Genomic DNA, 19,100 nt, shown 5'->3' with positions numbered 1-19,100 from the left:
GAATGGAGGAACTGGCTGGAGTGGGCCTCCTGAATGGAGGAACTGAGAAGCGGAGTGTGGTCTGGGCAGGGGGAGATTTCTTTGGTCCTCGAGTGCTGTTGGCACTGGGGATCAACATTGGCCAGGTTAATGGTACTGATTGGAGTGTGTGGGTTGAGCGGCTGTTCTTCTCTCCTGGCTTGATGGTCAGTAGTAGGAGCTGAGGACTGGTTTGAACAAGATCAGTCAGGACCAATATTGGTCTGGGGCTCCGCCAATACTCCAGAAATACCATGAAACTAACTGGTTGGGAAGGGCTCGTACGTAAGCATTTCACTGTGAAGTCTACACCTGTTGTGTTCGGCCCATTTCACCTATACACTTTGATATGATTTAGGGCTGTGTCATATGTTCTGAGATGGGACACCGGTTGTGTTCGGCCCATTTCACCTATACACTTTGATATGATTTAGGGCTGTGTCATATGTTCTGAGATGGGACACCGGTTGTGTTCGGCCCATTTCACCTATTCACTTTGATATGATTTAGGGCTGTGTCATATGTTCTGAGATGGGACACCGGTTGTGTTCGGCCCATTTCACCTATACACTTTGATATGATTTAGGGCTGTGTCATATGTTCTGAGATGGGACACCGGTTGTGTTCGGCCCATTTCACCTATACACTTTGATATGATTTAGGGCTGTGTCATATGTTCTGAGATGGGACACCGGTTGTGTTCGGCCCATTTCACCTATACACTTTGATATGATTTAGGGCTGTGTCATATGTTCTGAGATGGGACACCGGTTGTGTTCGGCCCATTTCACCTATACACTTTGATATGATTTAGGGCTGTGTCATATGTTCTGAGATGGGACACCGGTTGTGTTCGGCCCATTTCACCTATACACTTTGATATGATTTAGGGCTGTGTCATATGTTCTGAGATGGGACACCGGTTGTGTTCGGCCCATTTCACCTATTCACTTTGATATGATTTAGGGCTGTGTCATATGTTCTGAGATGGGACACCGGTTGTGTTCGGCCCATTTCACCTATTCACTTTGATATGATTTAGGGCTGTGTCATATGTTCTGAGATGGGACACCGGTTGTGTTCGGCCCATTTCACCTATACACTTTGATATGATTTAGGGCTGTGTCATATGTTCTGAGATGGGACACCGGTTGTGTTCGGCCCATTTCACCTATACACTTTGATATGATTTAGGGCTGTGTCATATGTTCTGAGATGGGACACCGGTTGTGTTCGGCCCATTTCACCTATTCACTTTGATATGATTTAGGGCTGTGTCATATGTTCTGAGATGGGACACCGGTTGTGTTCGGCCCATTTCACCTATACACTTTGATATGATTTAGGGCTGTGTCATATGTTCTGAGATGGGACACCGGTTGTGTTCGGCCCATTTCACCTATTCACTTTGATATGATTTAGGGCTGTGTCATATGTTCTGAGATGGGACACCGGTTGTGTTCGGCCCATTTCACCTATACACTTTGATATGATTTAGGGCTGTGTCATATGTTCTGAGATGGGACACCGGTTGTGTTCGGCCCATTTCACCTATACACTTTGATATGATTTAGGGCTGTGTCATATGTTCTGAGATGGGACACCGGTTGTGTTGCCCATTTCACCTATTCACTTTGATATGATTTAGGGCTGTGTCATATGTTCTGAGATGGGACACGGTTGTGTTTGCCCATTTCACCTATTCATGATATGATTTAGGGCTGTGTCATATGTTCTGAGATGGGACACCGGTTGTGTTCGGCCCATTTCACCTATACACTTTGATATGATTTAGGGCTGTGTCATATGTTCTGAGATGGGACACCGGTTGTGTTCGGCCCATTTCACCTATACACTTTGATATGATTTAGGGCTGTGTCATATGTTCTGAGATGGGACACCGGTTGTGTTCGGCCCATTTCACCTATACACTTTGATATGATTTAGGGCTGTGTCATATGTTCTGAGAGACACCGGTTGGTTGGGACCTATACACTTTGATATGATTTAGGGCTGTGTCATATGTTCTGAGATCGGTTGTGCCCATTTCACCTATACACTTTGATATGATTTAGGGCTGTGTCATATGTTCTGAGATGGGACACCGGTTGTGTTCGGCCCATTTCACCTATACACTTTGATATGATTTAGGGCTGTGTCATATGTTCTGAGATGGGACACCGGTTGTGTTCGGCCCATTTCACCTATACACTTTGATATGATTTAGGGCTGTGTCATATGTTCTGAGATGGGACACCGGTTGCTTTTCTCCTGGATGTTTTATAAAGTCCAGTTGTTACCACGTATGCTTGTTTTGTTTACCAAATGTTGTCGGCCATGTGTGCACTGTAGCATGTGTTCTGATTCTATTATATATTTGAATAATCTTAGAGAAGGATAGCTCTGTCACAGTAGCCTGGAACATTCTGACAGAGATTCTAGTTCTGTAAACATGTCAGATGACCAAATGCTCTTCTGATGGAGAACCCAGCATCATGTTTGTAAACATGTGGTTGGATTGTAGATCAGGTTGGTTGGGATTAGAGCCTGGCTGTCGTTTTCAGGATCCTTGAATGACTTCTCGCCGAACACTTGTCTGACAGATGGCAAATCCACTCTGAAAACTGCTACGTCACACTTCCTTTATCTTTCAAACCCAGCCAGGACGACTGTCACTCCTGACAGAATGACTGATATCTAGGGAGAGAGAGAATGATGGAGGGAGGTGGAGAGAAACAGAAAGGAATTGAGGGAGAAGGAAGAGAGACAGAAAGAAACAGTGATCCAGAGAGAGTGATACGGGAGGAAGAGTGAGGGAGAGATGGGGCTGTGAGGGAGAGATGGGGCTGTGAGGGAGAGATGGGGCTGTGAGGGAGAGATGGGGCTGTGAGGGAGAGATGGGGCTGTGAGGGAGAGATGGGGCTGTGAGGGAGAGATGGGGCTGTGAGGGAGAGATGGGGCTGTGAGGGAGAGATGGGGCTGTGAGGGAGAGATGGGGCTGTGAGGGAGAGATGGGGCTGTGAGGGAGAGATGGGGCTGTGAGGGAGAGATGGGGCTGTGAGGGAGAGATGGGGCTGTGAGGGAGAGGAAAAGAGGATGAGATTGCACTGAACAAAAGAGCAGTTATGTAATGCCTGTGATGGCTGACTGATGTCCTGGCTGACTGATGTCCTGGCTGACTGATGTCCTGGCTGACTGATGTCCTGGCTGACTGATGTCCTGGCTGACTGATGTCCTGGCTGTAATAATAAGTGGTGCCTTTTAAAGGGTTTTTAGTCCGTTATGCAACCATGGTGTGTGTGTGTGTGTGTGTGCAGGTTTTACAGAGTTGTACTGCTGAAGGATGCTGATGTCACGGACACCCTGTTTTCTCCATATTAGTGCACTATGTTTGATCAGGGACACTGGTCAAACGTAGTGCACAATATAGTGAATAGGGTGTCGGCGGCGGCAGGCAGGTAGCTTAGCTGTTAAGAGTGTTGGGCCAGTAACGGAAAGGTTGCTGGTTCAAATCCCGGAGCAGACGAGGTGACGAGCAAGGCACTTAACCCCAATCACTCCTGGTAAGAGTGTCTGCTAAATGACTAAAATGTAAATGTAAAATGTGTCATTTCAGACTCCGCGTACCCTGATCTCTGTATTCTGCTGCATTTGTTTCCTGCTAAATCACATCCATCCCCAGACAGCAGTACAGCACTACATCACACTGCTCTCCCCCACATTCTGACTGCTGAGGTGAGGAAGGAACTGACACAATGTTCTGTTTCCCAGTAAAATAATAGTTTTTTAGTTTTTGCTGACCAGTTTTGCATTGTTCTGTTGGCACCAAGTGGCTGGTCTTAGTCATACAGAAACATTATAGCTACTCTTTAGAATGATCAATCAATGAATCATCAGGATGCCATCATCTGTAAGGAAAGGACTTTGCAGTTTGTCAGACTGTGTTTCCTACCTCAGTCTATGCATTGAGGTCGCTAGAGATGATTGTTACCACGAAGCAAAGGTCCTGTTTGTGACATGGTTGATGCTAACATGCTTCTGACACATGCTGAGATTCCTTCACATTTATGCTCCTCACCAGACAGACAGGGAACATGATCTCTGGCCTCGTCACCAGGCAGAGTGGGAACATGATCTCTGGCCTCCCCACCAGGCAGACAGGGAACATGATCTCTGGCCTCCCCACCAGGCAGACAGGTAACATGATCTCTGGCCTCCCCCCACCAGGCAGACAGGCAGACAGGGAACATGATCTCTGGCCTCCCCACCAGGCAGACCATGACTGGGGCAGACATCTCTGGCCTCCCCACCAGGCAGACATCTCTGGCCTCCCCACCAGGCAGACAGGGAACATGATCTCTGGCCTCCCCACCAGGCAGACAGGGAACATCATCTCTGGCCACCAGGCAGACAGGGAACACCAGGCAGACAGGGAACATCATCTCTGGCCTCCCCACCAGGCAGACAGGGAACATGTCACCAGGCAGACAGGGAACATGATCTCTGGCCTCCCCACCAGGCAGACAGGGAACATGATCTCTGGCCTCCCCACCAGGCAGACAGGGAACATGATCTCTGGCCTCCCCACCAGGCAGACAGGGAACATGATCTCTGGCCTCCCCACCAGGCAGACAGGGAACATGATCTCTGGCCTCCCCACCAGGCAGACAGGAACATCTCTGGCCTCCCCACCAGGCAGACAGCCTCCCCACCAGGCAGAACATGATCTCTGGCCTCCCCACCAGGCAGACAGGGAACATGATCTCTGGCCTCCCCACCAGGCAGACAGGGAACATGATCTCTGGCCTCCCCACCAGGCAGACAGGGAACATCATCTCTGGCCTCCTCACGACCCCGGAGTGTACAAAACATTAGGAAAACACCCCTTTTCCCTTCATAACTGCCTCAGTTCCTCAGGGCCTGGACTCTACAAGGTGTGGAAAGTGTTCCACAGGGATGCTGGCCAATGTTGACTCCAATGCCTCCCACAGTTGTGTCAAGTTGACTGGATGTCCTTTGAGTGGTGAACCATACTTGATACACACGGGAAACTGTTGAGCGTGGAAAACCCCAGCAGCGTTGCAGTTCTTGACACAAACCGGTGCACCTGGCACCTACCTCCATACCACTTAAATCTTTTGTCATGCCCATTCACCTTCTAAATGGCACACACACACAATCTGTGTCTCAATTGTCTCAAGGCTTAAAAATCCTTCTTTAACCCGTCTTCTCCCCTTCATCTACACTGATTGAAGTGGATTTAACTGGTGAAATCAATAAGGGATTATAGCTTTCACCTTCATTCACCTGTATATCGGGATATTACTTCTGACAAAATATTGTACTGTTTTGACAATATGACAATATTATTTTTGCACTACTTGGCTGTACCTGCACTAAAACTCCAGTATGTTTCCTTCATAGTTTCATAGTTTGTTCTCATCTTCTTTTTAAATAGTAAGACATGTTTTCAGCACTTTTATTTCCCTGACTGATCAAAAGCAGTTCTCATGTCTCTCCCTCGTCCCTCTGCAGCAGCATATGGTGAGCAACAACGAAATCGCAATAAAAATCACAGTATCAAATCGCGATACATATAGAATCATGAGAATCGCATAACATATCCTATCGGCACCTAAGTATGGTGATAATATGGTATCGTGAGGTCCCTGGCATTTCCCAGCCCTAGCAGGCAGGTAACCTGATCTCTGGAGGTTGTTGTTTACACATGTTATGTAGTCTACAGTTCACATGGTGCTTCATGTCTCCATGCATAGGCTATCAGATCTCTTCAGCAATGTGTGTGTGTGTGTGTGTGTCAATCTGTGTGTCTACCTCGCTGTGGAATCCCTCCTTTAGTGTAACCTGGTGTGAAACAAGCCAGCGCCTCTCTGTGTTCAGTGGATCAGTATTACAACAGCTCCCCACAGTGGGTTAACCACCTGGACCCTCCTCACTGGGCGGACCGGGCGGCACGCTGCAGTCCTCCAATCTAACCTATGACCAGATCCTAGGCTAATAAAGGAGAGGACATAAGAGGAATGGGACAACGATGGGAGAGATGAGGCTGATAAAGACCAGTGCTTGAAGGGATAATAATCTGTAGGAAAAGGTCAAATCATCTGTAGAGGCTAACAATAGTGTGTGTTAGATGAACAGCAGGACATGGAGATAAAAGCTCCCTCTTTCTCGTTGTGTAGCAGCTGGCTGAGCTTTTCCCTCCTCCCCCTATGATGCAGAGCACAGTCTCAGGGGCCTTCTCATTGGACAGTGCTGAGGTAAGGTCACCTATGAGTGGCTGTGTGGCTCAATTTATCCTGCCCGCTGCTCTCGCTGTCATCGCTTTCTCTCATCCAGGAGCTGGGGACAAACAACACACACACACACACACACACACACACACACACACACACAAAACACACACACACACACACACACACACACACACACACACACACACACACACACACACACACACACACACACACACACACACACACACACACACACACACTGCCAGCCTGCCTCCAGGGCGCCATTAGGGAGATGCAGTCATCAGCCATCCATGAGTTTGTTAGCTGGATGCTACTCAGGATGCATCAGCAACCACAACAGACACACACGTACAGTCAACCCACAATGTTTGAGTTTCAGACAGTCTGTGACCCATGTATTTTTATGGGTAAGGCTCGTTCCTTCCCCCTCAAACCAGTATGACTCCTTCCTCTCACACAGGCTTCATCCCCTCCTGCCGACATGGAAGGCATTTACATTTTGATGACCATTAAGTCTCTCCAAAGTGCCCACTTCCTCAGGGTCCAAATTGTATTGAACAGACCGTTTCAATTGGACTTCAGCGGGCCGGCATGAAAAGCCCTGGCTCGATCTCTTTAGATTTGATTAGAAAGGAGCCCTGGAGTGGTGCCTTGGTGGGTGAACAAGCCCCAGCTAGCAGCAGCCTAGTAGTGAGGGAGGAGGGCATATGGGGGTCCATATGCTAAAGAGGTTCCACTGTCTAGACTGTTTACAGGGATTAAGAAACTGGGTGAACAGGACAATGCATATACAGTTATTATTTACTGGGGCCCAGTGGAGACTGGATTCATATACAGTTATTATTTACTGGGGCCCAGTGGAGACTGGATTCATATACAGTTATTACTTACTGGGGCCCAGTGGACACTGGATTCATATACAGTTATTATTTACTGGGGCCCAGTGGAGACTGGATTCATATACAGTTATTATTTCCTGGGGCCCAGTTATGACTTACTGGGGCCCAGTGGAGACTGGATTCATATACAGTGAAGGATTTACTGGGGAATCCCACGTGACAGTGAAGGATAGAGGGGGTGAATCACAACGTGACAGTGAAGGATAGAGGGGTGTGAACCACAACATCACAGTGAAGGATAGGGGTGAATCACAATGTCACAGTGAAGGGCTGCATGGGGGTGAATCACAACGTCACAGTGAAGGGTAGAGGGGGTGAATCCAATGCGTCACATTGAAGGATAGAGGGGGTGAATCACAACGTCACAGTGAAGGATAGAGGGGGTGAATCACAACGTCACAGTGAAGGATAGAGGGGGTGAATCACAACGTCACAGTGAAGGATAGAGGGGGTGAATCACAACATTACAGTGAAGTGTAGAGGGGGTGAACCACAACGTCACAGTGAAGGATAGAGGGGGTGAATCACAACATCACAGTGAAGGATAGAGGGGGTGAATCACAACATCACAGTGAAGGATAGAGGGGGGTGAACCACAACGTCACAGTGAAGGGTAGAGGGGGGTGAATCACAACGTCACAGTGAACACTATGACGCTTTGTATGATGATGTGATTTGTGTCCCTTCTGAATTCACTACTTTGGAGGCCAGTGATGACATGGAGGAAGAGACCTGAAGCCACAGCGATGATGGAAAGGTTTGTGTTTTTGGAGAACTGTGTGTGTGATGCCAGAGAGTATCACTAAAGATGGACGCTTCCTCATCTCTCTGTTTTAGAATTCTTCCTCACTCTTTGTCAACAATAGCCTATTTGTGGCCAATAAAGGTGTATGTACTGACCTCAAACCGGTCTCCCTCTTGTAGTATTTATCTGCCTTTATCCAGTCTCCCTCTCATCCCCTCATTCTCCACACAGTTTGCTGTTCATTTAATGCACTTTTCAAACTCATTCCTCAGAGGGCAGAGTGTCTCTGGGCTTTCGCTGTTCCCTTGTACTTGATGAAATTAGGTTACTATTTAGTAAGGATCTCCCCTCACCTGGTTGTCTAGGTCTTAATTGAAAGGGAAAACCAGCAGACACTGGGCTCCCATGGAAATGACTGAGTCCGACACTCCTGATCTAATGTTTGAATAATAAACAGCTGCAAGGCAAGTTTGCACTGAAGTCTGCCTGCTTATTCTTAGCAGTCAGTGTTTTGTGTCGTGCTTTTGGTGTAGATCTCACATTTCACTGTGTATCTCTCTCCTCTCATCATTTCTCCTGTTTGAGAACGATCCCCTCCAGCTGCCTACCATTTCTCAGTTAGCTATGGAAAATCCAGCTGGCTTGCTCCTCCTGAAATATTGATCAAAACTCAACATCCCTTAACTTGTCATTTGCAAAGTGCACCGCTGTAACAGATACTCAGGGCTTCCGAGTGGCACAGTGGTCTCAGGCACTGCATCTCAGTGCTAGAGGCGTCACTACAGATATCCTGGTTCCAATCCAGGCTGTATCACAACCGTCCGTGATTGGGAGTCCTATAGGGCGGTGCACAATTGGCCCAGCGTCATCTGGGTTTGGGCCTCTCGGTAGGCCGTCGTTGTAAATAAGAATTTGTTCTTAACTAACTTGCCTAGTTAAATAATTATTTTTTAATACAAAACATGAACAAAAAATAAATAAACCGATATCCTGACAGATCTTTCAGTTAAAATTCCATGTAAAGGTTTAAGATATTCTTTGAAGTCAGCCTTGGCTGAATGCATTGTGATACTGATAGGACAGGTCTTTTTCCAAATGCTGGCCTAACCTAGTTATTTTCCCCCATTTGAGACCTCCAGGAAGCAGGTGTGAAGAAGGGTGACAAGAAGAAGGGTGATCTTTTGCAAGTCGTGATAGGCTGGCTGTTGCTGTCGAAATGAGCCTTTCTGGGAAATGTCCAATGGTTCCACCTCTAGCTGTTCTTTAGGGCATAGTTCCACCTCTCTGGCTGTTCTTTAGGGCATGGTTCCACCTCTAGCTGTTCTTTAGGGCATAGTTCCACCTCTCTGGCTGTTCTTTAGGGCATGGTTCCACCTCTAGCTGTTCTTTAGGGCATAGTTCCACCTCTCTGGCTGTTCTTTAGGGCATGGTTCCACCTCTGGCTGTTCTTTAGGGCATAGTTCCACCTCTCTGGCTGTTCTTTAGGGCATGGTTCCACCTCTCTAGCTGTTCTTTAGGGCATAGTTCCACCTCTCTGGCTGTTCTTTAGGGCATAGTTCCACCTCTCTGGCTGTTCTTTAGGGCATGGTTCCACCTCTAGCTGTTCTTTAGGGCATAGTTCCACCTCTCTGGCTGTTCTTTAGGGCATAGTTCCACCTCTCTGGCTGTTCTTTAGGGCATGGTTCCACCTCTGGCTGTTCTTTAGGGCATAGTTCCACCTCTCTAGCTGTTCTTTAGGGCATAGTTCCACCTCTCTGGCTGTTCTTTAGGGCATGGTTCCACTTCTCTGGCTGTTCTTTAGGGCATAGTTCCACCTCTCTGGCTGTTCTTTAGGGCATGGTTCCACCTCTAGCTGTTCTTTAGGGCATAGTTCCACCTCTCTGGCTGTTCTTTAGGGCATGGTTCCACCTCTAGCTGTTCTTTAGGGCATAGTTCCACTTCTCTGGCTGTTCTTTAGGGCATGGCATAGTTCTTTAGGGCATAGTTCCACCTCTCTGGCTGTTCTTTAGGGCATGGTTCCACCTCTCTGGCTGTTCTTTAGGGCATGGTTCCACTTCTCTGGCTGTTCTTTAGGGCATGGTTCCACCTCTCTGGCTGTTCTTTAGGGCATGGTTCCACCTCTCTCGCTGTTCTTTAGGGCATGGTTCCACCTCTCTAGCTGTTCTTTAGGGCATGGTTCCACCTCTCTAGCTGTTCTTTAGGGCATGGTTCCACCTCTCTGGCTGTTCTTTAGGGCATGGTTCCACCTCTCTGGCTGTTATTTAGGGCATAGTTCCACCTCTCTCGCTGTTCTTTAGGGCATGGTTCCCAACCGGTGTTCCGCGGCAGGAACTCTCAGCTGCGCTTCCAAACTTTTCCAATCTTGATGATTCTTTTGGAACAATCAGCTGTGGAATGTTCCACATGGGATGTTGACTTGGCAGCACCTGGTGGGGGTCAGATACATGGGATGTTGACTTGGGAGCACCAGTGGGGTCAGAACATGGGATGTTGACTTTGGAGCACCAGTGGGGTCAGATACATGGGATGTTGACTTGGGAGCACCAGTGGGGGTCAGATACATGGGATGTTGACTTGGGAGCACCAGTGGGGGTCAGATACATGGGATGTTGACTTGGGAGCACCAGTGGGGGTCAGATACATGGGATGTTGACTTGGGAGCACCAGTGGGGGTCAGATACATGGGATGTTGACTTGGGAGCACCAGTGGGGGTCAGATACAACGGCCTGAGAACACTGGACTTGTTTTATCATTTGAGGGGCGCTTCACGAGCAAAGTCATTTGTATCATTTTACTTTGTCTGTGAAAACCATTAGCGCAGGTAATCTAACTAGGTTTACCAGTAGCCAGAGTCATTTATTTCTTAATTCTATGGCTCTGGGCTTAGCTATACCACAGCCTCTGCCATAGAAACAAACAGAGCATGGCTTGATGTCAGTGGTTGCACATTTACATGCAGAAAACTGCTCGTCTCTAGAACAAACTGTTAAAAACTAAAGACCTATTTTACCGGAGCTAAAAACATTATTTCTGGTGCAGATTTGCGGAACTCTCTTAAAGGGTACTTACAATTTTAACCATCATGAGTATTTCAAATATCATGAATATTTCAAATAATAAAATAATTTCATGTATAAAAAAACATTTGCCACAGAAAATTGCTGATTTGCAGTACGGCTCAGAGAGGATGGAGGTCATTACCACTAAATACATGAATAGGGAAAATGTGTGCCACGGAATGTTCTATCCCATCAAGGTGTGCCACGGTTAAGAAAAGGTTGGGAGCCACTGTCTTAGGGAACTCAGTGGGATTCAGCCTGGCCTGTCATCTGTTTAGCTCTTCTGTGGAGTTGGACAGAAGAGTTGTGCTTTTTCTCTCTGTCTTTGTCCTTGTAACATTGTGAAGAGCCCCCCCCCCCCCACACAGAAACGTCTGTCACGGATGCTCTTCTCTTCTGGTTGCCACTTCCTTGGGCTGTATTGTACTGTGTTTTTATTTGCTGCAGTGGGACCTCTTGGAAAAGGTCTCTCTTACTGTGTAGAGCCACGGTTTTGCTCTTATCTCATCCTATCTCCCCTGACACCTGTGGCCTTAGTTGAGTCACTCCTCTTCAGAGAGGAAGTGTTTAGTTCTCCAACGAGGCAGAACAAACGGCTACAGCTGTTTTGACTGAACAGAAACACCGTCTGTGTACCACTGCTACATGGCTAATGAGAACAAGTCACCCAATGCAACTGTAGATTACAGCCTTTTCATTTCTCACATTGCCTCCCATTCCTCTCCTGTTGTGTCACTGTTGTGTCACTGTTGTGTCACTGTTGTGTCACTGTTGTGTCACTGTTGTGTAGCCTACTTGACGTACTTAGGGTTCAGATATGTAACCTCTCAAATCGAGTAGCTGGAAAATCCCCCAACTTCCCTCTTCCTGTCCCTCAGAAGTTGATCATTCCTTGACCCCCCCATGACTGAATAAGACCTGTCTAGCCTGCCTGTGGAGTCTTGGTGTACTAGAGGAGGAAGTAGAAACAGCTGCTGACAGGACAGCAGACCACAGAGCTCCACTCCGCCACTAGCTGTTATCTACAGCCCTGTTAAAGCAGCATGAGGGAGGGGAGAGACCGAGGGGACTGGAAGCTTGTCCAAGTCTAAGGTAGTCCTGTCTGAAAGCAGAGAGGCCCAGGCCACACCAGCTGTGGACTGCAGCTGCACCGGGAGGCTAGTGTGTGTGTGTCTCACAGCACTCCTTTCAGCAGGAAGTGTGTTAGCGTAGGGGTTATTTTTAAGATGTCCTCCATGGGATATGCTGCTGGAATCAGACTCATGCTATTGTTTTGTTTTAGTCCGGTCCGTGTCTGGCTCCGAACAGAGAGCAGCTTCCCCTCCTGGTGTGTGTGTGGTGTGTGTGTGTGTGTGTGTGTGTGTGTGTGTGTGTGTGTGTGTGTGTCCTGGTGTGTGTGTGTGTCTGTGTGTCTCTTGTAAGAGGAGTCTGTGCCACAAGGGGGACATGCAGTACTACACCCCCCCCCATACACACACACACCCTCAGCTTCCCCAGGGGCATTATGATGTCACTTCCTGGTGCATTGATCGCTGTGTCAGGCTTGGCACTCCCAGCAGTCTGCTAGTCCCAGAGGAGGGAGTGTGACCGCAGATGCCGTCTGCTCGATCGGTCTGAAGCTCAGGACACTGACCTCCTGACTGATTGAAGCTAATGCTAGTTGTTAAACAAGCCCTGTTTGAAGGGTGTCCTGTTGTGATGGTCTAGTTGTTAAGACAGCAAGCCCTGTTTGTAGTGTAGGCTGTTAGTTTACTGCTTTACCTTCCCTCTTAACACACGTTTAGATGAAACAAGCCCTGTTTGTAGTGTAGGCTGTTAGTTTACTGCTTTACCTTCCCCCTTAACACACGTTTAGATGAAACAAGCCCTGTTTGTAGTGTAGACTGTTAGTTTACTGCTTTACCTTCCCTCTTAACACACGTTTAGATGAAACAAGCCCTGTTTGTTTGCTTTACCTTCCCTCTTAACACACGTTTAGATGAAACAAGCCCTGTTTGTAGTGTAGGCTGTTAGTTTACTGCTTTACCTTCCCTCTTAACACACGTTTAGATGAAACAAGCCCTGTTTGTAGTGTAGGCTGTTAGTTTACTGCTTTACCTTCCCCTTCGTTTAGATAAGCCCTGTTTGTAGTGTAGACTGTTAGTTTACGCTTCACCTTCCCTTTAACACACGTTTAGATGAAACAAGCCCTGTTTTTGTAGTGTTAGTTTACTGCTGTTTTGAAACAAGCCCTGTTTGTTTAGACTGTTGTTTACTGCTTACCTTCCCTCTTAAGCCCTGTTTGTAGTGTAGGCTGTTAGTTTCCTGCCTCACCTTCCCTCTTAACACACATTTAGATGAAACAAGCCCTGTTTTAGTGTAGGTGTTAGTTTACTGCTTCACCTTCCCTCTTAACACACATTTAGATGAAACAAGCCCTGTTTGTAGTGTAGGCTAATACATTGAGTTCCAAAAGTATTGGGGACAGTGACACATTTTGTGACATTGCGTGCTATGAATATGGAACCAAATATTTTTGGTACCAGTTTAATACACACACAAGTGAATTTGTCCCAATACTTTTGGTCCCCTAAAATGGGGGAACTAGGTTTAGGAATGCTGTCATTTCTAAACGGTTCAACCGATAGGGATGAAAATACCCTCAAAGTTAAAGCTGACAGTTTGTCATTGTATCATTTCAAATTCATAGTGCTGGAGTACAGAGCCAAAACAACACATTTGTCACTTTCCCAATACTGTTGGAGCTCACTGTTCTGTTTCTTCCTATAGATGAAACAAGCTGCTTCCTATTGAAATGGGTACAACAGATGCTCCTCACCCTGAAGGGCCTAGTCTCATCCAACGATACATGTTCCATTGGCTAACTAACGAGGCCTAATTTAATTTCACTACCATGAGTCCGGACCTCCACCGGATAATGAGCTCTTCCTGTTGATGATCATGTAATACACTTCTGGAGACATTAATGGTTCATTTTCTCATTTCTCAAAGGCCTACTACTAAAACCACATTTTTATTGATAACTTTTTATTTGAACATTCATTAATCATGATGTGTAGCATGTTTAAGAGACCATGTTTAAGAGACTAATAACACAGCCTTAATTGAATTAGCCCATTTGCCTATATAATGTTTTATATAATGTTTAGTTACTACATTATCCATCAGAGTTAGGCTATGTCTAGTGGTTAAACCTACTTCCTGGGGGGGGGGCTGTTATCTGCATGGTGTTGGCTCAGTCTTATTGGTCATCACTTACTATGATGCTTTAGAAAATGGTTCTGTGCGGAGCTAGGTCAATAGGGGGCACCACTCAGTCACTCTCCCCATCTGGCCTTTTGGAGGTGAAATCAATGCCCCCTTCTCTCTAAAGGACCCTCTCCTTGTATTGGGTCACCATCTGCCAGTGGGATCCCCGCCTGGCCGTCCTCCATTTTAACAACGTCAGGAATCTACGGCAGCTCAGTGTCTACAGCTCATCAGCCTCTCGTGTTGATGCTGATGTTCCATTCTATTAGAGGACCAATGTGCATCCATCCGCTGGGCTTGTTGCTGCACGAATCAGGCTGTTGAGTTACTGTGTGATTCATGTAATGTGGGCTGGCTGGGTTATTTCATGATTTCTAGTTCTTATATATTCTAGTTATTTCTAATGAATGTTGACTGAGTGCTGTGGGGATGTTGTGTTAGATTAGAACACAGACCATACCTTGAAACAGACAGTTTCAGACTGGACAGACCGACTGAAACAGCATTAAGAGGTTAGGCTGTGTGATTGTGTCATCACATCTCTCCTGTTCTGATGGTGGCGTGGATCCTCACCGCCCTCTCGTTGACACACTGTGAGGAGCTTCCAGATCAATGCTATCAGATGTAGATATGGTGATGTTGGTGAGGTCTCTGACCCTTGAGTCGCCTAGAGAGACGATCAGTCCTTTTAGAAGGATCAAAATATCACCTGGATCTGTGTGTTTCCAAGCTGTTTTAGGGCCTGTAGCGTGTAGGAACATAGTCCCTCTGCTAACATGCAGCGCCAGCCGAACATCCCCCAGTGGTCCCATCAGTCCACAGACTTCCACTGTGTTCCCTCTGTATCCTGTATGATATTAGGTGTACAGCAAGCCAGGCCTGTCTGTTAGGTTAAATACATCTTGTCATATTAAGGCAGGGGGGTTATTCATCTGCCTCAGCTGTCGTTAGAGAGGGACACTGACTGACCCAGGGAATCACTAACGTTGTTTTTGGCAGCTGTGGATAGACCCTGGAAAGGCAATGTACGGCGTCTGCCTAAGCTGTTCAGCACGCATACAGGCTGCTGCAAACACACATGTTCATGCGCACACACACCTGAGGCACAATCTGTCCCATGTGTGTGTGTGTCCCTTCTGTGTACGCGTTGTGCGTGTGTGTGTTGCCGTGGTGAGGACTGAGATAAAGGGATAACTAGCCCCAGAGGACAGAGCTCTCTCTCTCTCTTGGGCCAGTAACGTTAAGGGGTGAGAGGGAGACAGGCTGCAGGGACGGTAACGTTAAGGGGTGAGAGGGAGACAGGGTGCAGGGACGGTAACGTTAAGGGGTGAGACTGGGACGGTAACGTTAAGGGGTGAACGGGGGCGTTAACGTTAAGGGGGTGAGACGGGGGGCGGTAACGTTAAGGGGTGAGACGGGTTAAGGGGTGGCGGTAACGTTAAGGGGTGAGACGGGGGCGGTAACGTTAAGGGGTGAGACGGGGCGGTAACGTTAAGGGGTGAGACGGGGCGGTAACGTTAAGGGGTGAGACGGGGCGGTAACGTTAAGGGGTGAGACGGGGCGGTAACGTTAAGGGGTGGGCGGTAACGTTAAGGGTGAGGGGCGGTAACGTTAAGGGGTGAGAGGGGGTTAAGGGTGAGGGAGGTAGTGGCAGGCTGCTATGTCCCATCCTTTACCCCTCTTCATCGTAGATTTCTACTGTACTAGTCAAATAGCCACACATGACATGCCAAGGAAGGAAGGAAGGGCTTATGTCTTGTCGGTGACTTGTGAGTGTGCATGTTTCATGTATTTGTACACTTTGCATTCAATCATAAGCACACACACATAGACACACACACCCCAACTGAATTCCTTAGGCTGTGTATGTTTCCTGTGTACTGGTTTCACAGAGCTGAGTGGTGTAGCTCTCCCAGCGATATGAATGCCGGTCCTCTTGAACCTTAATAGGTGTCTGAAACAGAGCCAGCTACTGTGTTGCAGCCTGCAGCTCTCCCTGGCTGTCTCTCTGAACCACACTATTTTCTATAGTTAGACTGTTCTGTTGTTACCATGGCGCCCTAGTAGCAGCCTAAGCACAGAGCTCCTGTAGATGTGTACATATGAAGTCATTTTTGTAGGTGTTATTAATGATTGATAGTTTTAGATAGCAGAGTGTTTATTGCATGTATCTGGTGTTTTTCAGCCATGGATTTGCAGATTGACTGACAGGTTATCACGTTTTTGCTTGTCTAACTAGCTAGCTAGCTGGCTAATGTTTTTGCTTGCTGGCTAACTAGCTAGCTAGCTGGCTAATGTTTTTGCTTTTTTAGCTAGCTGGCTAATGTTTTTGCTTGGCTAACTAGCTAGCTAGCTGGCTAATGTTTTTGTTTGAAAAATGCACCTGGACACAGTACCAGTTTTTTTGTTTCACCTGGCTGCCAATTCCTGATCTTCTGACAACATCATTTGAAAAGTGGCCTGAGGGTGAGGGTAATGGGAGGCAGAGGACTACAGCAGTGCCGAGGCAGAGGGCTCGTGGTGAGGACGACTGGCTACTATTCTGAACGTTGTGTGGTGATCTTTCTGTCGTCCAGAACTGCTGAGGCATCACCCAAGTGGTGCTACACAGAGAGGAAGAGGAGAAGCCCAGTAGCTGTAAGAGTCAGGCTGGTTCCCTGATTTACCCTCTACAAGATATCAGCAGACCCCACCGTCTACCATCCTCTGACCAGCTCTCTCTGCTCAACCAATTTTTTATTTATTTTTTTATTTCACCTTTATTTAACTAGTTGAGAACAAGTTCTCATTTACAACTGTTACAACAGCCTCCTCTCGCTCTGTGTGCTAGAAGCCTCCTCTTGCTCTGTGTTCGAGAAGCCTCCTCTTGCTCTGTGTTCGAGAAGCCTCCTCTTGCTCTGTGTTCGAGAAGCCTCCTCTCGCTCTGTGTTCGAGAAGCCTCCTCTTGCTCTGTGTTCGAGAAGCCTCCTCTCGAGAAGCCTCCTCTTGCTCTGTGTTCGAGAAGCTTCCTCTCGCTCTGTGTGCTAGAAGCCTCCTCTCGCTCTGTGTGCTAGAAGCCTCCTCTCGCTCTGTGTGCTAGAAGCCTCCTCTCGCTCTGTGTTCGAGAAGCCTCCTCTCGCTCTGTGTGCTAGAAGCCTCCTCTCGCTCTGTGTGCTAGAAGCCTCCTCTCGCTCTGTGTGCTAGAAGCCTCCTCTCGCTCTGTGTGCTAGAAGCCTCCTCTCGCTCTGTGTGCTAGAAGCCTCCCTCTCGCTCTGTGTGCTAGAAGCCTCCTCTCGCTCTGTGTGCTAGAAGCCTCCTCTCGCTCTGTGTGCTAGAAGCCTCCTCTCGCTCTGTGTGCTAGAAGCCTCCTCTCGCTCTGTGTGCTAGAAGCCTCCTCTCGCTCTGTGTGCTAGAAGCCTCCTCTCGCTCTGTGTGCTAGAAGCCTCCTCTCGCTCTGTGTGCTAGAAGCCTCCTCTCGCTCTGTGTGCTAGAAGCCTCCTCTCGCTCTGTGTGCTAGAAGCCTCCTCTCGCTCTGTGTGCTAGAAGCCTCCTCTCGCTCTGTGTGCTAGAAGCCTCCTCTCGCTCTGTGTGCTAGAAGCCTCCTCTCGCTCTGTGTGCTAGAAGCCTCCTCTCGCTCTGTGTTCGAGAAGCCTCCTCTCGCTCTGTGTGCTAGAAGCCTCCTCTCGCTCTGTGTTCGAGAAGCCTCCCTCGCTGTGTGCTAGAAGCCTCCTCGCTCTGTGTGCTAGAAGCCTCTCTCGGTCTGTGTTCTAGAAGCCTCCTCTCGCTCTGTGTGCTAGAAGCCTCCTCTCGCTCTGTGTGCTAGAAGCCTCCTCTCGCTCTGTGTTCTTTCTAGAAGCCTCCTCTCGCTCTGTGTTCTTTCTAGAAGCCTCCTCTCGCTCTGTGTTCTAGAAGCCTCCTCTCGCTCTGTGTTCTAGAAGCCTCCTCTCGCTCTGTGTGCTTTCTAGAAGCCTCCTCTCTCGCTCTGTGTTCTAGAAGCCTCCTCTCGCTCTGTGTGCTAGAAGCCTCCTCTCGCTCTGTGTGCTAGAAGCCTCCTCTCGCTCTGTGTGCGAGAAGCTTCTTCTCGCTCTGTGTGCTAGAAGCTTCCTCTCGCTCTGTGTGCTAGAAGCTTTCCTCTCGCTCTGTGTGCTAGAAGCCTCCTCTCGCTCTGTGTGCTAGAAGCCCCCCTCTCGCTCTGTGTGCTAGAAGCCCTCCTCTCGCTCTGTGTGCTAGAAGCCTCCTCTCGCTCTGTGTGCGAAGCTTCTTCTCGCTCTGTGTGCTAGAAGCTTCCTCTCGCTCTGTGTGCTAGAAGCCTCCTCTCGCTCTGTGTGCTAGAAGCCTCCTCTCGCTCTGTGTGCTAGAAGCCTTCCTCCTCTCGCTCTGCTCTGTGCTAGAAGCCTCCTCTCGCTCTGTGTTCTTTCTAGAAGCCGCCTCTCGCTCTGTGTGCTGTCTCGCTCTGAAGTTCCTTTCTGTGTTCTTGAAGCCTCCTCCTGTGTTCTCGCTCTGTGTGCGAGAAGTTCCTCTCGCTCTGTGTGAAGCCTCCTCTCGCTCTGTCGTTCTTTCTAGGAAGCCTCCTCTGCATCTGTGTGCGAAGCTTCCTCTGCTCTGTGTGCTAGAAGCTTCCTCTCGCTCTGTGTGCTGGCCTTCTGTGTGCTCTCGCTCTGTGTGCTCTGAAGCCTCCTCTCGCTCTGTGTTCTTTCTAGAAGCCTCTCTCGCTCTGTGTTCTTTCTAGAAGCCTCCTCTCGCTCTGTGTGCGTAGAAGCTCGCTTCCTCTCGCTCTGTTCTTTCTAGAAGCTTCCTCTCGCTCTGTGTTCTTCTGCCTCCTTCTGTTTTCTAGAAGCCTCCTATCGCTCTGTGTTCTTTCTAGAAGCCTCCTCT

The 19,100-nt window shown here is 48.2% G+C and overlaps 1 pseudogene; it reads right to left on the bottom strand.

Annotated features, from left to right (window-relative positions):
• Window positions 1-10,271: 10,271 nt before the first annotated feature.
• Window positions 10,272-19,100, bottom strand: part of LOC124022316 — a 15,879-nt pseudogene continuing 7,050 nt past the window's right edge.

Source organism: Oncorhynchus gorbuscha, unplaced genomic scaffold (assembly GCF_021184085.1).
Source record: "Oncorhynchus gorbuscha isolate QuinsamMale2020 ecotype Even-year unplaced genomic scaffold, OgorEven_v1.0 Un_scaffold_1333, whole genome shotgun sequence".
Lineage (NCBI taxonomy): Eukaryota > Metazoa > Chordata > Actinopteri > Salmoniformes > Salmonidae > Oncorhynchus > Oncorhynchus gorbuscha.
The sequence above is the reverse complement of the archived record's forward strand: the minus strand, read 5'-3'. Positions and strand labels throughout refer to the sequence as shown.